Source organism: Phascolarctos cinereus, unplaced genomic scaffold, assembly GCF_003287225.1.
Source record: "Phascolarctos cinereus isolate Bilbo 61053 unplaced genomic scaffold, phaCin_HiC Scaffold_1;HRSCAF=81, whole genome shotgun sequence".
Lineage (NCBI taxonomy): Eukaryota > Metazoa > Chordata > Mammalia > Diprotodontia > Phascolarctidae > Phascolarctos > Phascolarctos cinereus.
In genome coordinates this window covers 138,273,422-138,289,846 of record NW_027555514.1, presented here as the reverse complement: position 1 = coordinate 138,289,846, position 16,425 = coordinate 138,273,422, and the positions used below count along the sequence as shown (strand labels likewise).

General features: G+C 35.5%; 1 pseudogene; it reads right to left on the bottom strand.

Annotated features, from left to right (window-relative positions):
• Positions 1–14,086: 14,086 nt before the first annotated feature.
• LOC110206912 (myosin light polypeptide 6 pseudogene) lies at positions 14,087–14,659 on the bottom strand (annotated as a pseudogene).
• Positions 14,660–16,425: the final 1,766 nt, after the last annotated feature.

The window sequence follows — 16,425 nt, the reverse complement described above, 5'->3', positions numbered from 1 at the left end:
ATTCATCAGGGAGATTAACACTTACAATTACATTTAAAAAAACACCCTAAATTAATTCAGCTGAAAAATGTTGAACATTTTGAATTTGGCCATAAGCTTGCTATAGTCTGGACTGATACAGGGCAAACATACATGCAATGGCCAGCATTCTACTTTTTTTTTTTGAGACCCTTGTTCTTATTGAATTACACTAAAAGGGTTCTAAGCCAGTGTTCATCATGAAAATGATAGTGTAACAGTGTACTCAGGGAACCTTGTCAATCACTTTGACTTAAGAAAGCATTCCTAAGCATTAAGAAGTGGTTCAATCATTCTTTCATTTTCATAAAAGCTGTTCCTGAGGATATATCAGTGATAAATCAATTTTTGGCAGAGAAAATCCCACAATATACTGATACTGGCTTGCTGATAATGACATCAAGAACAAAACCATTATAAGACCTCATTAACTTATATCACAACTATCACCTCCACCCCCTTGATCTCTAAAATATAAAAAGGGACTCCAAGTTTGGTGGGGAGAATAAAGTTGATATTTATTGCCCTCCAACCCTATTGTCAAATGCATAATGAAGGGAGAACACAAAAAATATTACCACCCTTGGAGGGTCTGTGTCTGTTTCATGAGATCATAGCTTTAGATCTGAAAGAGAACTTAGAGCCCATCCGGTCCAACCACTTTAATTTACAGATGATGAACTGATGTCTGGAGAGGTTAATAATAAAATGAGATAATATTTTTATAACACTTAGCACCATGTCTGGAACACAGTATGTAATATATAAAGTTTATTCCTTCCCCTTCCCCTTCCACCCCCTTTATAGGCTTGTCCAAGGTCACTTAGGGAATATCAGAACCAAGAGTCAAACACAGGTCCTTTACCTTCAAAGTAAGTCCTTTGTACACTTTATCACTCTACCTTTCATATCTTATCTTCTTCTGTCTTGTTCCAATATTACTTTAGGGAACACCTAAGGGGCACAATGGTTAGCACACTGGGCCCAGAGTCAGGAAAACCTGAGTTCAAATCTGGTCTAGTTGTGTGACCATAGGCAACTCACTTTTATGTCTTTCTGCCTCAGTTTCTCAACTAAAACGGGGATAATACCAGTTCATACCTTCCAGGCTTGTTGTGAGGATCAAATGAGCTAGTATGCGTAAAATGCTTAACTAGTGTCTGGCCTATTTTAAGTGCCTAATAACAATTCTTTCTTTCTTTAGTCCCTTTGTTTCTTCCTTCCTTCCTTCTTTGAGTACTCATGGGACTCTAATGATATAGCTAAGATTGACCTACTTTGGCCTTCATCCATCCTGAAACACATTCCAACATCTCATAATATTATTTTTTAGGGAGGTTTTGAGGCCTGGTGAATAGAGTATTAGTTTCTTAGAGCTAGAAAAACCTTTGTTCAAATCCTATATCTGGCCCTTACATGATAAGGGCTTGGAGTAGGTTCATTAAAGTCTCTGAGTTTTAGTTTCTCCAGATATAAATGCCAGTAGCTCTTATTTTGAGAACCTGCAACTAGTAATGTGTTTTCCTGGGGCAAATATTGGTCAGAAAAGATGTTGACTCATGGTGTAGCCTGATTAGGAAGAAGTGAGTGATGAGAAAACACTATATTCTAGGCATAAAAATGGCCCAGGCAAATGGACAGAGGCTAAATGTGGTAGACAGAGATAGGACAAAGACTAATAGTCTTATTTGAATGGAATGTAAAGTGCACAAAAGAATATAATGACAAAGAAAGCTAAAAAAGACAGAATGGTCAGACTTTTCTAAGATGTATTAGGGTATTTCTCCGTATTGTATTATTTTTGATTATTGAATATTTTCTGTATGAGGTACTAAACTTATATCTACCCAAATGCATGCTACATATTCTAATCTACCAGAGTAATCACAAGTAAACAATTTAAGATGAAAGGTAGAAGTTTATGATGATGAAAAAAATAAGCTAGGGAGCTTCTTAGGTTCACTCTTCAAAACGGAACTGAGCATTGGGGAGGCAGCGTCCAAGGGCAAGTCGACGGAAGAGGTGGCGCCAATAAGAAATAGAGGGAATTCCTTTGCCTATTACTAATCATAGTAATGATTATGACGTTTGAAGTTTTAGAATGCTTTGAATTCATATGAGATTCAGTCCTTCTTTCTAATGATTATGAATCCAAAGAGTGCTTCAATGAAGACATTTTCAAAAGTTCAGTGATAGAAGAATCTAATACACCGACTAAATACTAAGTAGTTTTATCTTCTGGAATACTGCATCATTTTTAATATCTCTGAATCAAAGTATTTCCTCACTTGATTTAGTTAGTTGTATTTATCTGTTATCTATCTATCTCCATATAGATGTTAGAGTGATGTTGCTAATCTCTATCAATATGAAAATATATAAATATACTTGGCATACACACATATTATACATATATATATATATATATAATGTTCTTATCATAAATATAATTTTTATTACATGTTTTATTACATTACCAGTAAAGTCAATTACTTTTTCCTTGGCTATACATTATTTGGCAGGAGGTCTTTTGTTGTGACAATATTTAGATTTTACAAGCAGACATGTTTTATTAGAGGTAGCAGTTATATTTTTAAATAGTAACTATATAATGCATCTTAGACCTTTGAAAGTGAAAATTTATGATATGCAGTGAGGCCAAGAATAGATAACATGTTATGGCAATATACAAATATGTCTATGGCCATGGTAGAATGGTATAATCCTGAGACAGAAAATGACTTTACTATAGCCTTTGGTTTCTGGAGGAAAAGGAGTTCAACCTTTTCACAGATTTATTCCAGTGGTAGAGTATGGTTCTAATTTATACACCTAGCTGCCTAGGTGAACATTGAAGTACCTTTGCTCAAATTTCCTTATATCTAAAATGATGGAGTTGGACTAAATGTCCTTTAAGGTCTCTTTCTGCTCTAAATCAGTAATTCCATCTTCTGCTACATAGCCCTTTGCTATAGGGATCCCTGAAGAGTGGCTATTTGGAAGAGTTTAAAATGTAATTATAATTCCTTTTATTTCTAAACTTTTATTAGCCTTTTACCTGCAAAAAGGGAAATCACACTCACACACCCAAGCTGTTAGTGGCATGTATTTGAGTGTATGTGTATCTAAGAAATTTCTCTTATTCATGCTAAGGTAATGGAATTTATTGACCTATTAAAAAACCTTAGGCTTGCGTGTATACCTCCTTTCTCATGTCAGAAGTGATTAGGTCAGGCCATAAGTCATGAGTAGCTTGCTGACAAGGACTTTCATGTTTGGGGTAAGTGTGCCAGACATGTCACTCTGGCCAATATATAGTCTTTTCTTTGTTGGTTTCTATGTCTTGAAGTTCATTAATACAACATCCATAGCAATCAGACTCCCATCTAGACTGTGCATTTTCCATCACCTGAACCTGCCATGTATAGTAAAGAACCACATGTTTATATGATTTTGAATATTTTTAGTCTAGGAGGAAATTATGCCATTTTCAGCCCATTATACTGGGATTATTTTTGTCTTGGTTGTTTTCAAATGCAGCATCATATAGAGTAATGTTAACCACGAAGACATTAAGTTATGCAACTGAGCATAACAGAAGTTATAAATTACTTTGCAGACTAATGATCTCATTAATCACACAAAATTCACTGACAGACTGGAAAAGAGATTATCATACATGAGTCCTTAATAAATAGACTAAAAATTTCATAGATTTTCTTAAAAAATTGAAATATTGCAGGAAGCTTCCCATTTTTCTTCTTGTATAAGAATGCTTAGCTTTAATGTTTCTTATATATTTGGGTTCTATCAGAATTTGGAGACATTTAGTAATCCATTTCTACCAAATAATTCAATTATACAAGCCCTTTAAAAATATTTACATCTCAAAATCATAGAAACTTAAAACTGAAAGGGACTTTCTAGTTTAAGTAACTAGTTTAACTTTGTACCTTATGCAGAAATTCTCTCTAAAATATGCGTTACGGAAGATTTTCCAGCCTCTATTTGAATGCTTCCAATGGCAGGCACTTCATTACCTTACCAAGGACTTCACTTAATTTTTTAATATCTCTAATATTTATGAAGTTATTTCTTCAGATTGAGTCAAAATCTGTGTATATGTAAACTCACTCATTAGTTCTAGTTCTAGCTCCACTCAAGCTACATAGATGCTTAATCTCCCTTCCACATGACAACCCTTGAAATATTTTAAATCAGCCATTGGTATTTCCCTTAAATGTTCTATTCCTCGGAATAAAGAACCCTATTTTTTAATTATTTCTTTAAAAATGTTTTTATGTTTTTATTGCTCATATTATACATTATATCCTTTCAGTAAAATATAAGATCCTTGAGGGAAGGAATTTTTTTTTCTGGTTTTCTTTTTTTTTTTTTTTACCTTCATGTGCCAAGGACTTCATACCCTGCCTGGCATGTAATAAATGTCTGCTGAAGTGAATAGAATCTTAGCAGCTCCCTTCTAGACTCACTCAGTTTATCAATGTCACTCTTAAAATGTGATTCCATACACCAGGCCCTATATGTGGTGTAACCTGGTTGTAGCACAGTTGAATCATGAAATAATGTGTCTTGACTTTGGATTTATCAAATTTTATTCCCTTTGATCCTTGGCAACTATTTGGTGGCTTCCAGCAAAGATTCTGATAAAGCTCAAGCATAAATATTATTACTTTATGAAGCAAGCATATGTGAACTTTAGGCCAGTTTGGGACCAACAGCTCATTTTTCACAGCTCAATGAACTTCTGGAATAAGTTCATGACTCATTAACTACTTTTATTAACTTTTATTTTTTTTTTTGAGGACACATACTTTTTTTATTAATTTATTTTGCTTTATCAATAATCATTTCCATAAGCTTTTGAGTTTAAAATTTTTCTACCCCTCCCTCCCCATCTCCTTCCCCAAGATGACATGCAATCTACACATATATATCACACATACACATACATTCCTATTAAACATATTTTCACATCACTTATGTTTTATTTTATTTTATTTTTTTGGCTAGGCAATGGGATTAAGTGACTTGCCCAGGCTCACACAGCTAGTAAATGCTATGTGTCTGAGGCTGGATTTGAACTCAGGTTCTCCTGAATTCAGCCCCGGTACTCTATCCACTGCACCACCTAGCTGCCCCTCACAGTACTCATGTTGTAAGGAAGAATTAGAACCAACCGGGGTCTTTGGGTTTATCAAATAGTGGATTACTATAATCATTGACTACTGTGTCTTGCATGCTTAGCCTATTCCACTGATCCACCACTCTATTTCTTAGTCAGTAGAAAGTAGTTTAGATGATTGCTGCTTTATAGTACAATTTAAGATCTGCAATGGCTAGGCCACCTTCCCCTGCACATCTTTTCATTATTTCCTTTAATATTCTGGTCATTTTGTTATTCCAAATGAATCTTATTATTATTTTTTCTAGGTTTATAAAATATTTTTTGGTAGTTTGATTGGTATGGCACTGAATAAGTAAATTAGCTTAGGTAAAATTGTCATTTTTATTATATTAGCCTGGCCTACCCAGGAGCAGTTGATGTTTTTCCAATCATTTAGATCTGATTTTATTTGTGTGAAAAGTGTTTTGTAATTGTGTTTATATAGTTCCTGGGTTTGTTTTGGTAGGTAGACTCCTAAATATTTCATAATGTCTACAGTAACTTTAAATGGAATTTCTCTTTCTGTCTCTTGCTTTTGAGCTTTGTTGGTAATACATACAAATGCTGATGATTTATGTGGGTTTATTTTATAACCTGCAACTTTGCTAACATTTATTATTTCAAGTAGTTTTTTACATGATTCTCTAGGATTCTCTAAGTATATCATCATACTATCTGCAAAGAGTGATAGCTTTGTTTCTTCTTTGCCTATTCTAATACCTTCAATTTCTTTTTCTTCTCTTATTGCTAAAGTTAACATTTCCAGTTTGTTTCACTCTTGAACTTATTGGAAATGCTTCTGGCTAATCCCCATTACATATGATGCCTGTCGAAGATTTTAGGTACATGCTACTTATTATTTTAAGGAAAATTCCACTTATTCCTATGCTTTCTAGTGTTTTTAATAGGAATGAGTATTGTATTTTGTCAGAAGCTTTTCTGCATCTATTGAGATGATCATGTGGTTTCTGTTGGTTTTGTTTTTGATATGATCAGTTATCCTGATAGTTTTCCCAATATTGAACCAGGTCTGGATTCTTGGTATAAATCCTACCTGATCACAGTGTATTATTCTTGTCATAAATTGCTGTAATCCTCATCAATTCTTAAGACTTCTATTACAATCCTCTCTTAACTGGTCGTCTTATTCCCAGATTGTCCTTTCTCTAACCATTCATATTTCCAGATTAAGCTTTCTCAAACATAGCTGTATGTCAGTCACTCAATTATTCTAACATTTCTGATTTTTCTCCATTTCCAAAACTTGTTTCCTTAGCTGACATTCAAGGGCCTCCATAATCTCACCTATATCTATGTTTATAGTTTCTTTCTCTGTGAATGCATTTATATGGATACCTGTTTCTATCTTGTTACAATGACTGTCTTGTTAGAATGTAATCTCCTCGAAGGCACAAACTTCTTTCTCTCTCTATCTATCTATCTATCTATCTATCTATCTATTCACTCATTCATTCATTCATTCATTTGTTTATTTTGTATTTGTATCTTCAGAATCTAGTAAAGTGTTTGGCACATAGTATATATTTAATAATGATTTGCTAGTTGGTAGATTTACATTCTTATCTGCTGTTATTCAATCTGAACTTTTTAAAGTAGCCAAGTTTATCTGCTCAGTCTCCCAAATGTTCTGTTTATTTAATTTCTTCATGTCTTTTATCATGCTTTTGTTTAATTACTGTGTTTTTGTTTTTAAATCTGAAATACACATTCTTTCTGTATCCTCCTTCCATCTCTTCAATTGGAAAGCCTACTTATTCTTCAAGTCCCAGGTCAAACAGTATCTACTCTATGCAACCTTCTCACATATCTCTAGTCAGACTTACTGTCTCCTTTCTCTTATATGTATGACTCAAGATTTGGCATTTAAGTTTTTATAATCTTATCTTCTGTTTGATAATATACTGTATGGCATAGTAGTGTGGTTGATCAACATTACCAATCATAATCTATAAACTCCTTAATTTTAGAATTAATATACTAAATTTCTACATTTTTGTTGCCCCAATTGTGTATAGCATACTGCTGCATACATTGGAAATACTTAAATACTTTTTAAAATTAATATATGAAATGATGAAAAATAAATTGGGAAGTGCATATGTAGAAAAGTGAAAGCAATTGTGGAAATTATCTTTGAAAAAAGGATCAGGCTGATTAGTAAGTGTCTGGTTAAAATTTTCCTGTAGAATTTGACATGATTGATGTAAGATTGCCACACAGAGGGAAAACCAACACTTAGGATTTGGGAATAAAGTCTTCTTTATCTCTCTGGGGTATCAGAAACACGGTGGCCTAGAGATAACATATCATCATCAGGTTATTTATTCTCATTGCTGGAGATCTATTTTATTGTCTTTTGAAGCAAGAGGACAAATGTAAAAAACTCTCATTAGGAAAAAGAAGCCTCCATATATTTGATGCCGACTTTGAGAATGATGATGGGTCAATCTTTAAGCCCCATATATCCCATGTTTAGAGTATTCTAAATAAAGGGGGAAAAAAAGAGGAGTAATATTGCATGAAAAGTGTAAAACAGAGGAGGTGAAAGAATAAGAAAAAAAACATAGCTAAAGTAGAATACCAGCAAAGTTTTAGATAAACTGATCTTAAAGGAAATTTGTATCTATGAGTATAGAAATAAAGAGAAGATGGGATGATCATAAATATCTCTAAGAGACAGTGGTGAAGTGGGAGGCGGAAGGAAAAACAGATCTGTTATGTATAACACTTTCTGCTACAAATTTCTTGTTAATGATAATATGTAGTTCCTGAGAAAGAGAGACAACATCTCTTCAGGTTAAGGGTTTCCTGGGGGGCAGGGAAAGCAGGTAGTGCCTTGTCTTTAAAAGTGACTGGTCTTGGGACAATGGATCAAGATGGATGAATCAAGATGATAGGAAGTGAAACTTAGTGAGGAAGGTATGGATACAGAAGTTTATAAGGTTTGTTGAACTTATTAAAAAAGAAAGAGGAAAAGAATCATGTTAAGAGAAATTCTGGTAAAGCAGAAATACTGTAGTCTACATATGTCTAAGAGAACCAAAACATAGACTGAACAGAAGGCTTATTATGAAATACAGAAAGGAACAGGAAAAGACAAAATGACGGATCTTGGACTTAGAAAATTATTTTCAATTAATTGAATGTTAGAGAAATTTTGCTGAGTTTGTATTTTGATGGTGTTGAGAAAAGCATTATAAATATATGTGTAAGGTTGGAGCAGGAAGGCATGGCTAATGAAAGGCTCAGTACTGAGAACAAATACAACAATGTCTGTTGGCATACCGGGTGTGGAGTCTGATGAGGCTGCTGTTTTTAAGTGTTCCCTAATTGCTTAGGGTGTTCTTACCCTTCTATGCGTACTTTTTACATAGAGAAAAGCCAGTAAACTTAATATGTGAAAACATTTTGATAAGGAAAAGGTTCATGTGAAACTCATTATTGATATCATCATCATCCTTATAAAGGAATTTTTATCCGTGACTTTAGAATATAAATCACATGGCAGACATTTTCATCATTGCTATTGATGTTAACTAATACCTATATCCCCCTAGAGCTTCAATTCTTCTTTATATATTTTTTTAGCATAAAATAAATCTGCACTAGGAAATGGACAAGTAGCCAAACATTTTATGTCTATTTCAAATATTTACTTGCAATATACTGCTAAGAAATCATGTTTAGTGGTGTCAATTTTTCTTTCACTGTCAGTCTTCAAAATGTGGAGTACAGTGAACAAAAGAGAACTTTCAAATTCTCAAAACGAAACATTTCTCTCTCTCTCTCTCTCTCTCTCTCTCTCTCTCTCTCTCTCTCTCTCTCTCTCTCTCTCTCTCTCTCTCTCCCTCTCTGTCTCTGTTTCTCTCTCTCTTTCTGTCTCAGTTGTTCTCTGTCTGTCTCTTTGTCTGTCTCTCTCTGACTACCCCCAGCCCCTGCTGTCTCTGTCTCTGTCTCCCTCCTTCTCCCCATGCTGATCCTTGATTTCATCTGAGTCATCTTCCTTCATGAAGCTCTGCCTGACCAAGTGAGAGACATGGAATATTTCTTCTTGGAGACTTGAGTTCAATTCTTGTCTCAGAAATTTACTTGTTTTGTGGCCTCAAGGGGGCAGCTAGGTGGCACAGTGGATAGAGTGCCAGACCTAAATTCAGAAAGATTCATCTTCATGAGTTCAATCCAGCCTCAGACACTTATTAGCTGTGTGAATCTGGGCAAGTCACTTAACCCTATTTGCCTCAGTTTCCTTGTCTGTAAAATGAGCCAGAGAAGGAAATGGCAAACCATTCTAGTATCTTTACTAAGAAAACCCCAAATACAGTCATGGAGAGGTAGATATGACTGAAAAATGACAGAAAATGGCCCTAAGAAAGTAATTTGACCTCTCACCTCAGTTTCCTCATCTGTAAAATGGAAATAATAATATATAACCTTTGTTAAAAAGTATTTGTGAGAATCAAATGTGTGAAGTGCTTTACAAACATTAAGGCACTATATAAATACTAGTTACAATTTCTACAGTAGTAGTTTTCCCCCTGCTTCTGACATTCCCAGCCCCCAAATTACTCCCTGTCAGACTTCCCTTTGTTTGAGGGAGGAACAATTGTATTTAATACTTCTCTAAGGATGCATAAACTGTAGCAAATAAAAATGATACTGACATATAGTTTTCTCCAAGGCAAGATATCATTTTATTAATAATGACACATATACTGTTAGTGAAAACAGATCATGCTGGCATCACAGCAAAAGTCAGGGACCTGATCATGATTCATTTATTAGTGAGAATAGCAGTAATGAAGAAATTGAGTCAGTGGCCTCTCCTGATAACCAGAGACACAAAGTGAGGGCTGACAGGATCTTTTAAACCTAGGTGTTCTTCCTTCTGATTGGCCTCACATTACTTCATTTGGACTTCCCCTGGCAAATCCCAATTGGTAAACATTTTAATGAGGAGGTAGGCTAAGAGTTTTCATTCTTGTTCAGTCACATCTAACTCTTTGTTAGCCCATTTGGAGTTATCTTTGCAAAGATACTGAAGTGGTTTGCCCTTTCCTTTTCCAGTTTATATTATAGATAAGAAACTGAGGAAATCCTGATTAAACTTGCCCAGGGTCACACAGCCAGTACTGGTCTGATTCCTCATTCGAACTCAGGAAAATGAATTTTCCTGACCTCAGGTCAGATACTCAATTCATTGCACCAAATAACACCTCCCTATTAACTTCCTTGTTGGGAGACTGGAGTAATTGTCAGGTGATAGGATTAGTCTGGGGGTTGGTGGGAAGTGGGCTGGCCTTCAGGTGTGGATGATTACACCCCTCGCTGACATTTAAGGAAATTGAGTTGCTTTGTGAGACCCAGCTGCCACTAGCAATCCTGAGTAGAAAAACAAAAGCCCTGTAGATTAGGTTCATTCCCCCCATCCCCACATCCTTCTCATTTTGGCCTCCCCCTTGGAGACCAAGTCAGCTCTAACTCAAGGACAATAGAATTATCACTTGGGAAGGGCCTAGACCAAGCTGTTTCTGTGTTTACTGGCTAAACAGAAGCAAGGGTCCCACTTCTAAGGGGCCCAGCCCAAACTGGTTAAAGATCAGATGCCTTAGGAGTTGGGAGTGATCACATTGGTAGATTAAACCCTAGAGAAACTGCCTGGTGACTCAGACCAGGGGTCTGACCAAATGGGGAAAAGGATGGATTTCAGATTAATATGATACAACATAATATTAATTTTCTTCAATACTTTAGATTCTAAGTACATATTTTGTCTAGTTTTTAGCATAATTCAATGTCAACAGAATTTTAAATGCATTCTGGAACGGACCAATCTCTAACTTGAGAATGACTGGGGGAAAAAAAACCAGAATAGGGCAAAGATGGATGTTAGGAATCAAGTAGAGGTTTAATTAATTTCAGAGTGAGGAAAACAACTGCAAGTGGAAGCGCCCCTCCCCCTTCCTGAGAAGGAAGGCTTAACATGTTGAGGTATGGGTAGTGCTTATATATAACATGGGCTGTAGCAGGATATAATTATTCTTAGGTCTTGAGTAGCTGGTCCCACAGCAACCTCATGTGTGGACAATGCACCTGTTCTTGGGTCCTGTTGGAACGGTCTCCAAGTTGATTGTCTCATAGTGGGGTACAGTACCTGATTTGGTTCACTTAGATGTTACAGGTTAAAGGGGTTGTGAGCAAGTCAAGCAAGGCGATAGATGGCTCTCAGGTCCCTGGGAAATAGGGGCAATGAACTAGTGCTTGGTCAAAACAATATACTTTTTTTTGTTTGTTTTGTTTTTTAGGCAATTGGGGTTAAGTGACTTGCCCAGGGTCACACAGCTAGTAAGTGTCAAGTGTTTGGTCTGAGGTCACATTTGAACTCAGGTCCTCCTGATTTCAGGGCCACTGTTCTATCCACTGCGCCATCTAGTTGCCCCCTAAAGCAATACACTTTGGCTGAGGGTAAGATCATCCAGAGTGCAAAGGATTGTTGTTATGCCAAACTCAGGGCACAGCCTGCTTGCTGGACCTTAGCTCTGGGAAACAGGGTGTCTCTAAAATATTTTAACAGCAGCAATATATTCTTTAAGATATTCAGGATGCCAGCATTACCCTATTGAGCTGCTTGGACATAGCCATACAATTCTGAATCCAGCATGTGTGATTTACATTGCAAACCCCAAGGCTGATTGACTTTTTTTTTGGGGGGGGAATGGGTAGAAGTGGAGTGAAGTCTTTTAGCTTAAATGAAATTGATGAGGATAATAAAAATATAGATCAGGAAATAGAAAAGTAAAGATAGCCAAAACATACTTCAGATTTTGTTGAATCTATGACTACCTAGACTTCCTCACCTTTGTCCCAGAGCTTTCATGCTGGTAGTGCCTCCACCCCTTGGGCCTCCCATTCTGACTGGTGAGTTTGTTCCCAGATTCTCTTTTTGAGGAAGTACCCATGCCAGCCATGCTCTGGTCAAATCCAACTCAGTCCATAATTCCTGGACTACTTCTTCAACTTCTTTCTACCCTACTCTTCTGCACTTTGTCAGGATATTAGGAGACATGCTGTTTTCCAGAGCTAAAGTCTAGCAAGCAAACTGTGCCCTGAGCTTGGCATAACAAAAATCCTTTGTGCATATAATTATTGTACTATATTGAGCTCAGATAAGCACCCGCTGTATCCATGTTCTGGTCCTGACACCCTGCTATGAATCAAACTTGTCACATTGTTGCTGTTACCTCTCATTGTCAGGGCTATAGCTCACTGTGCAGCCATAGGTGTAAGAATTGAGATTTGCCTACACTGCAGTGGGTCTTCCCATTAGAGGCAGGGCTCTGGCACAAGTCCTTGCTTATAAGCCATTTCCCTCAGTTTGAAATTAAACTGCTGTTTAATTACTGACTCTCCAGTCTCTAGCCTGCTCTGTTAGCTGCAGCAACTCTCAGGTTAGAGGTCAGTTCCTTCTGGTTGACATTAATTGGTGGTAGCAGTGGTATTTATATGTTAACTTCCACCGTTGGAATGTAAGTTCAGGGACTTTATTTTTCTTCCTTCTGTCTTCCTTTCTTTCTTCCTTCCTGCCTAAAAAAGACACACACAAAAAATTGAAGAAAATAGCACTTTAAAAACCAGAATTGACATAATGGGAAAAGAAGCACAAAACTTCACTGAAGAAAATAATTCCTTAAAAATTAGAATTGGGCCTGATGAAGCTAATGACTCCATGAGACTTCAAGAAATAATAAAACTGGGGCAAGTAGGTGGCATAGTGAATAAAGCACTGGCCCTGGAGTCAGGAGGACCTGAGTTCAAATCCAACCACAGACACTCGCTGTGTGACCCTGGGCAAGTCCCTCAAGTCATTTATCCCTAATTCCTTCATTCCTCCCAACAATGAAACAAAGTCAAAATATTTTTTTAAAAGAAGAACATGTGATATATCTCATTGGAAAAATAACAGTCTTGGAAAATAGATCAAAAAGAGATAATAAAAGAATTAGTGAAAGCCATGATAACAAAAAACAAGTCTAGATATCATATTTCATACCTATCAAAAATTTCAAAAGCTGGTGGGGATGAGGAAAATTTTGTACACTCATACCTGCTGATGCTAGTCCAACCATTCTGGAGAAAAATTCAGAATTATGCCCAAAGGGCTATAAAACTTTGCATACCCTTTGGTCCAGCAATACTGCTACTAGGTTTATATACTGAACAGAAAAAAGATAAAAAGGAAAAGAACTTATATGCACAATAATATTTATTATTAACCTTTTTTGGTGGCAAAGAATTGGAAATAAGGTGACACTCATCAATTGAGGAATGACTGAAAAAGTTGCGACATATTGTGATGGATTATTATTGGGGTATCAGAAAAATATGAGAGGAATGGTTTCAGAAAAATCATAGCAAGACCTATATGAACTGATACAAATTGAAGTGAATAGAACTGGGAGATCATTGTGCAAAGTAACAGCCATGTTTAAATAATGATCGTCTGTGAAAGACTTCACGTTGATCAAAAAATGATCTAAGACAATTCCACAGGACTCATAAAAAAATGCCATCCACCTCCAGAAACAGAACTGATGAACTCTGGATGCAAATTTAAGTGTGTGTATATAATATATATGTGTGTGTATATATATATATATGTATATATGTGTGTATATATATATATGTATATATATATATGTGTGTATATATGTATATATGTGTGTGTGTGTATATACATATATATGTATATGTATATATATATATATATATATATGTACATATGCATATGTGGAGCAGATAACAAGTTCATTTGGTGAAAGCAGAGAACAAATTGGCCAAAGAAAACATATGATGGTGGTTGGAAGTAAGGATGTCGGTAACCCTGAAAATGTAGTTAGTTGCTTCAGGGGGTAAGAGGATGATTTTCACACTGAGAAAAGTTAGTGGGTTCTTTGTGGAGAGGGTAGTTGTTCTCAGCCATTCAGCACCATCCAGATTAGCTCTCCATAGTTGATACAACCGTTGCTGTCTTCATGCCCTGCCACCAACACTTCCACTTCTTCCTCTGTCATTTTCTCACCCAGATGATGAGGATGTGTCATATTTCAGCCCCCATTGACTGTGCCATTCCCTTCCTTATCAAATACCTGAAGCCCTTCTTGGTAGTCTGCATACATGCCCTGGTCCTTATTCTTTGCGACAGTCTGCATCATTGGCAGAAAGTATTCAAAGTCCAGTACCTTCACATTCATCTCATGACTCTTGGCATTCCCTAAGAACTTGAGTACCTCAGCATTGGTAGGGTTCTGGCCCAGGGCTTGCATCACGTCCCCACACTGGCTGTATAAAATCTTTCCATCCCCTGTTTGGTCAAACAGCTGGAAGGCCTCCTTGAACTCTGCTGTCTGATCCTCCATGAAGTCACACATCTTGACCGTGCAGCTTGCTCGCTAGCTCACTCTTACTGCTGCCGCTGTATGTAATGGCTCCCAAGTATAATTTTCTCACTCTTTGTTTGGCTTTTTTTCTCAATATAGCTAATAAGGAATATGTTTTGCATGATTTCAGAGGTATAAATGATATCATACCATTTGCTTTCTCAGTGGGTTGAAGAGGTGGTAGAAGGGAGGGAGAAAATTTGGAATTCACAATTTAAAAGAAAAGAATATTTAAAGTAAGTAAATAATAAATTTAAATTAAATAACATTTGAAATGATCAAATGGGTCAAATGATTTCTTGGAAAAGTTTGATACAATTACAGTGGCTAAATTATGTGGCTAAAGGTTTTTATTGCTAACTGCAGAGTTCATCACACCTAGAAGATACAGCTCATGAAAATATGACCAATTGAGCTATTGTATGCTTTTTGCCACCCCCATCATCTCCAAAATAATTTCCAAAAATTAGAAACATTTTTCATAGAGAATTAACTTTGCCTCCTTTTCTCTGCCATTGGAAAAACAAAGAGATCAATAAAAGTAAACTGAAGCTACTAACTGTATAAAACTTGGTCCCTTATTCCTATGTTTCATTAAAATTTTAACCCATATTTTCATTTTTCTTTCCTAGTGTGTATGACTCTTATTTTATAATACATACTATATGTATATATATATATATATATATATATATATATATATATATATATATACATATATATACACTTCAACATCAACATATCAATATTTATTATGGTAGCTTTTCCTTCAAGAAATCTACTCAACATTTTAGATTTCAAATCCATATTTACAGCATGATAAATTTCCTGACAAAGTAATTTCATTTTCATTGGAAGGGGAAAAGTATGTATTTTATTGGTACAGGTCTTGGGAAATTTGAATATCTGGCATGCAAAGACAGAGAAAGGGTCAGACCATGAATGTTATGTAGTAATGGTAAAATATGGTCATCTGATTAGATCAAGCATTTTAAGCTATTCCTGCATTTTTTGATAAATTACTGTCAAGTACAAAACATAAAATATTTTAACTAATGTTAAATGTATCTACATAAATTCAAACACTGCATACCCTATATTGTATTTTTTTCTTCCAAAAATGCTCTTTTAATTTTTTTCTTTACAAACATAGTACTTGGATGACATGAAACTGAGCCAAAAAGAACTAGACCAAGTACTTTTCAATGACCAAGTCTCTATTAATATGTGTAGACAATTTAATTTTTAAAAAATGCCATTGCCAGTAGACTAAAATTTTCACACACATTGAAACTCAGTCCTCTTTAATTAGTGTTCAATTTAGATTTCTGAAGTCTCAATTCTTTATCTCTTGGCCAAATTATTTTTCTGATTTTATTTCACTTTGTTCATTTAAAAAAAAAGTCATTCTTAAGAATGGTGTTTGTACACATACACACATATACAATAATACATGTATGCCTATATTTACTGTTACAGAATAAAAAAGTAAAGGTCTTTTATCTTCGATCAAAACATACAATCCGAGGGTACTAAATTTGAATGTCAAAGGGACGTTAGAGTCTAAGTTCAATTCCATATTTTATAAACAAACAACAACACATATGTGGAGAGAGAAAGAGAGAAAAAAGAGAGAGAGATGGAATGTTTTAAAACTACAAATGGAAAATACATTAGCTCAGCAGTCAGATCATCTGGGTTCAGACTCTACCTCTGGCATTTTTTTCCCTTTCTGACCTCTGGCAATTTATTTAACACCCTAGA